Source organism: Triticum urartu, chromosome 7A (assembly GCF_056163025.1).
Source record: "Triticum urartu cultivar PI428250 chromosome 7A, HENAU_Tu73, whole genome shotgun sequence".
In the NCBI taxonomy this organism is placed as follows: Eukaryota; Viridiplantae; Streptophyta; class Magnoliopsida; order Poales; family Poaceae; genus Triticum; species Triticum urartu.
In genome coordinates, this window is record NC_141879.1 from 744,744,080 (window position 1) to 744,750,950 (window position 6,871).

The following is a 6,871-nucleotide window of genomic DNA, read 5'->3' on the forward strand; positions in this document are numbered from 1 at the left end:
GCATCTCGTCATCGACGGAAACGTCTCCTCCCACTAAATGTGCATCGCCGGAAATTCTGAAATAAATTTAGTAATAAATGCGAGCGGCAAGATTTGAACCTTGGTGAGAGAGTTGAGCGGAAGATGACCCCGTACAAAACTGTGAGAGCATGGGCATCCGGTCCCTTAAACATCCACGTCCACAGACGCTAACCGATCATGCCTCAAATTAGCTACTCTGCATCCCATATTTCAACCCCTAGATCAATACAAAGCATGCAAAAAGAAAAATCCTACGTACTACATACTATCCTAGCTAACCTTCCTCGTCGCAGATGTCCACGACGTCGGCTGGCCCCCGGATGGACGGGAGCGTAGGAGGGCTCCTGCTCCTCCTCCTGCTCGACCTCATCCACGTAGGCGAACATCTCCTCCTCCCCCGGCGTGCTGCGCCTCCATCTCCTGCCGGCGACTCCGCATCCGACTCCAACCGGAGGGAATTGAGGATGGCCTTATGCTCCGCTTGGAGATCAGCATCCCCGGCGTCCCCCACATCATCCTCCGGCTCCCCCTCCTCCTCAACCTCATCGTCCTTCTCTGGATCCACTGCATCCGGCGACGATCCGGACTTCGCGTCTTGCCCGGATCTGCTCAAGAAGCTGCAGTTGGCGCTCCGGCGTTAGAAATGGGTGTCCCCTTATCCAGCGGCGTGGGGGCATGTCTACTAATGGCGGCAGACGGGGAGTAAAAAGTGGCAGCGGACGGACGGAGAAAAATGTGGAGGATAGGGTTTCTGTGCCGACGATCAACTTAAATTGCCGGACTAGGCACTACACGGCTCTGGCCCGCCGGAGGGGCGCCACGGGCCGATATCGACCGATGAAGGAGACGAGCTTCAAACCATCGGGTTTCCAGACGATTCCGTGTGGGACCTCAACATCAGTCCGACGTGGCGGGCTCCCCCATATCTACACCATATTCGGGCTTGATATGAGGGGTGTCGGTCAGTTCCGGCGTTTGAGACCCGTTTCAAACACCAGACTGGGTCAAAATTTCGTGATGAGTCAGGTATGGGCTGATGGCCCGGTGGGACGATGTTCAAAATTTCTGGCAGAGATCGTATTGTGCTCAGCATTTATTCACCAAAGGGGGGATTTTGGCCGCTAGCTAGCATGTGTTTATTTATTTATTTTTCCTTGGCGGACAGCAGCAGAGGAAGCGGATCCGATGGGGGAGCGAGCGGATGGCACATGCGCATCACATGCATCGATCTGTATCATGACAAAACATGCTTGCGCCTGCAGGGATACAAACGAAACACCAACACACCGATAAAAGAAAAAACACCAACACACCTGTACTGCATACTTATACGGTGATAACAGAGTAAACATAACCCGCGATGCGATGCTGCTACTTGGTCAGACCCCCCTGCATTTGATCAAAGAGGAACAAATTAGAAGTGCTATGGCATGGCATGTGACGGTCGACATGGATCAGATTCAGAGATCGCTACCTGCTACTACTTGTGCTACTTAATTACAAGAGCTAGCTGTTAATCGGTTCGTAGGCACTCCTGCTACTTGTTTAAGCCCCCTGCGTGAGGCGCGAGCCGATCGATCCATCCAAATTGCGTTTCGTCGTGCATGCTTAGATAGTGGATCGGCATCTAGCTAAGCTCCGGCCGGGCGGCCGTCGGTTGATGGGACCTCAAAGGACAACCTAAAGCTAGAGCCAGCTGATCCATCCATCCAGTTTGCTAGAAAGCTGTTATCACGTGCATAAGATTTGGTTGGATTGGATCTTTTATTTTGATATTATTACAAGTGGGAAGAAGAACAAGTCATTAGTGTAGAGTGTGGACAAGCTGAGAATGCGGTAAATGGAACACAAGGATAAAAAAGATGGGCCAAATCAGACGTATGTACTCTCTGAACAAGAGTGATTTATAACCTCAACAGTAACTTAGTTACAAACATTCCTGAAGAATCAACATTACCTCCTGAACTTTTTCTGAACTTGTCTGTCGTTCACTGGAGAGCATACCGCCAATGCCGTGCATGCATGCTCACGTGATGGCCAGATCGACAAGAGAGTAGTTGACTCCATCTCTGATTCAGATCGTCTTGCAATTAGTGCTCACGTGCACCCATGTATTTATTCTAGTACCTGAATAACAGAGATTGTTTAGGAAAACGAAACATCCAAGGGCATTTGGTCTAGTGGTATGATTCTCGCTTAGGGTGCGAGAGGTCCCGAGTTCAATTCTCGGAATGCCCCTCTTTATTTTTCCTTTTTATTCTTTTTTACCATTTTTACATATGGTAGATTTTTTCCACCCATCTTTTTTTCGAGAGTATTCCACCCATCTTTTGAATATATTCGAATTACATGTAACGGAAATTTGCCTGTGCAAAATGATATTAAATTCAAATATTCTTACCCGTCATGGCTCTCCCACCAACAAATGTGGTCTGTACCTAGCAGCGAAACTGGGTTGTATGAAGCTTATCATCGAGTCTGATAGTTTGACTGCGCTGGAGGCTATATCTGATCCTAATGCCTACATGGGAGTGGATGTCCCAATCATAGCAGAATGCTCCCTCATGTCAATGGATTATGCTTCTATCAGTTTTGATTATTGTACTAGAGAGGAAAACTTGATAGCGGATGGTTTAGCAAAGCACTGTTTCAGCATTAGTAAATCAGAAGAGTGGGAGACCATCGTCCCTGACTTTATTCTCCACCATTATGTAAACGATCTTGCTGTTATTTGAGGAATAAAGTTATTACGCTCAAAAAAAAAAACAAATGCGGGCGACACTTAGAAAACAATCTTAATATTCTTTACTTTATATTTTTTTAATGAAAAGGCCAATGACCGCAAAATATCTATTCAAGTTAGTGTACCTACTGGTTCTAAAAAAAAGGAGTGTATCTACTATGAAGATAATCGGCTCACAGTCTGTCTCTTTCTTGAGAGCAACACGTACACCACACACATCGACGTGGATATATGACTGGGATCGGTCTTTCAGGCTCGATCCCACACAAAATTCCCCTTTTAAAGATCCTTTTCCTCTCAACTATACATACCTCATCATTGTCTCACCAAGTCACACTTTCACTTCCAACCGAGTTAAAACACCAACACGATGTAGACATCTCCTGCTCTACATCTACGAATCACAACAGATCGACATAAGCAGTAGTTGTTTGAGAGCAAGATGGACAAATAGAAAAGGGCATCAAATAATCTTATAGGGTGTCGATTGAGTGAGACTATCACAAAAAAGATCTACCATATTTGACGTTCTGGTTGGTTAACCTTGGCTTTCCACTCAATATGCAACTTCTATGTACCACCCAAGGTTTTTTTTTATTCCGATACCCTTCTTTTCTGTCGGTAGGGACCGAAAGAGCAGTTTCCAAAAAATCTTGAAAATTGTGATATTCACCGTTTCAAAAGTTCAAACAAATTCCGCATTCATTTGTGGCCCTATTAGCTGCAAAAAATGCGCCTGGTCATGCTGTCAGTGCAGCTCGTCTCTTCACACAGGTTACCGGTTCAAATTCTATTATGTACCTAGTTTTAGTGCAGCTCGTCTCTTCACACAGGTCACCGGTTCGAATTCTATTATGTACCTACTTTCCCCCTTTTTAAACCATGAAGGGCCCATACTCCAGAGAGAGAGAGAGAGAGAGAGAGAGAGAGAGAGAGAGAGAGAGAGATGGGCGGAGAGCGCTAAGCGCAGGAAACATGAGGTGGATGGGATTCGATAACAGGACCATGACACGCACATGAAGGATCAATAACACGACACCATGGGATGCTACAAGTTAGAAGTAACATATGGATGTTATTTGACCCTTTTTCGATGTTCAAATTTAGAAAAATTAGAATGGTAACTCTTTTTATCGGGAAGCTGCGGAAAATCCGGTAACCGGTCTGTTATGGAAATCTTGAGATAAAAAAATAACCTTGTTCACACCACAACACATCATGGAAATAGCTCATAATCTCAAACTTACATGCTGAAGGAGGTCACATCAGGGAGATGATGAGGACTAATGGGAACCAGAGGTGCCGAGAAACTCCTGACCGAGTCAGAATTTCGGCTACCACCAGCATGAAGGCGAGTGAGTCCTCCATGTCTCCTCAAATCCTTGGCCACGCCGCCACGATGTCGTCTTGATGAGCAAGATGACCACAGACGCACATGATGAAGAAAATGTGGTCCTGCTGTGCGTCTAAACAACAAAGGACATTTTGAAAAATAGATAATATGACTCCAACTAAGGATAGCACAACAGAGTGCATCGATAGTTCTAATGTTTGCGTGTGGCGAGCTGTCATCATATAATTAAGTCACAAAAGGTGTTTATTCACAAATATTTATCCAGGCAAACATTAATCATCCATCAGATTTAGCTGGCTCCAAGAGAATGGATCTTCAACTCGTTTCTATCCCAAAAAATTTCACCAAAATTACCAAAAATTAAAGCCTCCAACATTTAGATCTCCGAATACACAACCTAGGTACCTTCTTTCATCCATATCAGCAATCAAGCAATTGTCTAGCATGTAGTGGTGCAAGTATGCTCGAGAAAACACGATGCCGGCAAAAAAAAGGTGTGACTTAAGATTTACAAAAAATCAAACAAACCACATAGGTAAGAGATCAACTGAATGACTGCATTAGAATTGAAAATGACTTGGCTCAAAGAGCATGATGAATACAACGACGCAGCTGGACAAATATAACAATTTCAAGAAATTAACTGAATGTCTCATCCTACCCACCAAAGCTAAATAAAAATGAGACAAGATTGACGCATGTAGTTGGCCTCCTGGCTTACATAGGAGAAAAGAGCTCGAACCAAACCCCAAATCGAAGGAGTACATCTGCATCATCATATAGCTGCCAGAGAAGCTGGCACAACACGGCCACTGTGACGAGGGTGTCGAGGTCCCCTCCGAAGCTCACCATGTCAAGATGACCTCCTGCTGCTAAGATGGTGCCACATAGAGCGTGGGAGACCCGTGTCTATGTGGCCGTTGGTGATGCATGGAGATGGCGGTGGCGCCTGGGAATGAATTTGCGCCATGCATTCGTCGATGTCGTTGAGGAGCATGTCTCCATGTCTCCTTGTCACCTTGGATCAGCCACGATGTCCTCTTGACGAGCAAATGTTGTCCTGTTGTGGGTCTGAAGAATGAAGGACCATTTGAAGAACAGAGACCATGACTCCAATTAAGGAGAGCACAAAGGAGGACGCTCTAAAAAAACAACGTGACTACAGCTAAGGAGAGCACAATGTAGAGCATCGCTATTTCTGACATTTGCGTGTGGCGAGCTGACACGATGTAATTAAGTCACAAAAGGTAATTAATTTACAAATATTTATCCAGGTAAATATTAATCATCCATCACATTTAGCTGGCCCTAGGAGAACGAATCTTCAACTCGTTTCCATCCCAAAAAAGCATACACCGAAAATAGCATGAAATTAAAGGCCTCGACATTAGATCTCCCAAAACACGGCCAAGGTTGAGCAATCAAGCAATTGTCTAGCATGTAGCTGGTGCAACTATGCCCGAGAAAACACGGTGTTGACACAAAAAAAGGTGCAACTCAAGATTTACGACCAACTAAACAACAAATATCAAACAAACAACCTAGGGTAGAGATCAACTGAATAACAATTTCAACGATTACATCGGGGTTAATTATGATTTGGCTCAAAGAACATGATGCATGAATACAACGATGCACATAGATGGATATACCAATTTCAAGAAATTTACTGAATGTCTCATCCTAACCACCAAAACTAAATAAAAAAATGAGATGAGATCGACGCATGTAGCTGGCCTCCTGGCTTACATGGGAGGGAAAGGACTCGAACCGAACCCCGTATCAAAGGACTACATCTGCATCATCATATCACTGCTAGAGAAGTTGGCGCCGGCTTAGCCACCGTAGACCAGGGTGTTGAGGTCCCCTCCGGACCTCACCATGTCAAGCTGGCTCTCCTGCTGGGGTGGTGCCGGATACAACGCGTGAGACCCCATGTCTATGCTGCCGGTGGCGACACATGGAGCCGGTGCCGGCGCCTGGGAATGGATTTTTGCCATGCGTTCGCTAATGCTCTTGAGAAGCACGTCCACCTTGTAGCCAACTTTGGTGAGCTCCTCGATGTTGAGGCCAATGAGGCCCGAGAGGTCGCCATGCATGGTTTTGTGAAGGAGGGACCTGATCTCGCCGTCCTCGCACTCACGGCGGGTCTTGTCGACCTGCTCCCGGAGCTTGTCAATGCGCTTGTTGATGAAGCCCTTCTGGTTCATCACCTCCTTGCACTGCCCCAGCTCCGGCATGCTTTTGAATTGATTCAGTATATCCACCGCCTCGGCGTGGGAAGGGAACACCTCCGGCGCCGCCTTGCCCTCGTCGTACACCAGTACGCAGGTCTTGGAATCACACAGGACGGATAATTCGTCCGCCTTCTTCATCAGGCCCTTGAGGCGCTTCTTGAATCTATTGCGCCGAGTCGTGTCATGGGTGATGTACTGGAGGGTCGCCTTGCGAGTCACCTTCTTGCGAGCCATTGCTGGCAAAGGGATAAAACTAGCAAAGGGAAGGAAAGTTGCTGGTTTAGGCGAGGAAGGAGGGGTGGATTTATAGTGGATGGATCGCCTAGGAAATAATTTCATGATATGGTAAGAGATTATTGTGACACGTACCAAGAAGATTGCCTTATTTAGTACCTGTGAACGCGATCGAATATCTAGCAGATCTTCGATCCAATCTTAATTGTGTCTATTTGTAAATTTGGCGTCCATTTAAACCTACTAAATTGGAAGCGATAGCGATGACCGTCCCCCCTTATA

General features: G+C 46.0%; 1 non-coding gene and 1 pseudogene across 1 annotated transcript; one reads left to right on the forward strand and one right to left on the reverse strand.

The window, feature by feature from the left end:
* The first annotated feature begins 2,187 nt into the window (after nt 1-2,187).
* On the forward strand, nt 2,188-2,259 carry TRNAP-AGG (transfer RNA proline (anticodon AGG)). The gene has a single exon. It is a non-coding gene; the product is annotated as a tRNA-Pro (tRNA).
* Nucleotides 2,260-4,138: 1,879 nt separating this feature from the next.
* Nucleotides 4,139-6,589, reverse strand: LOC125520123 (MADS-box transcription factor PHERES 2-like; annotated as a pseudogene).
* Nucleotides 6,590-6,871: the final 282 nt, after the last annotated feature.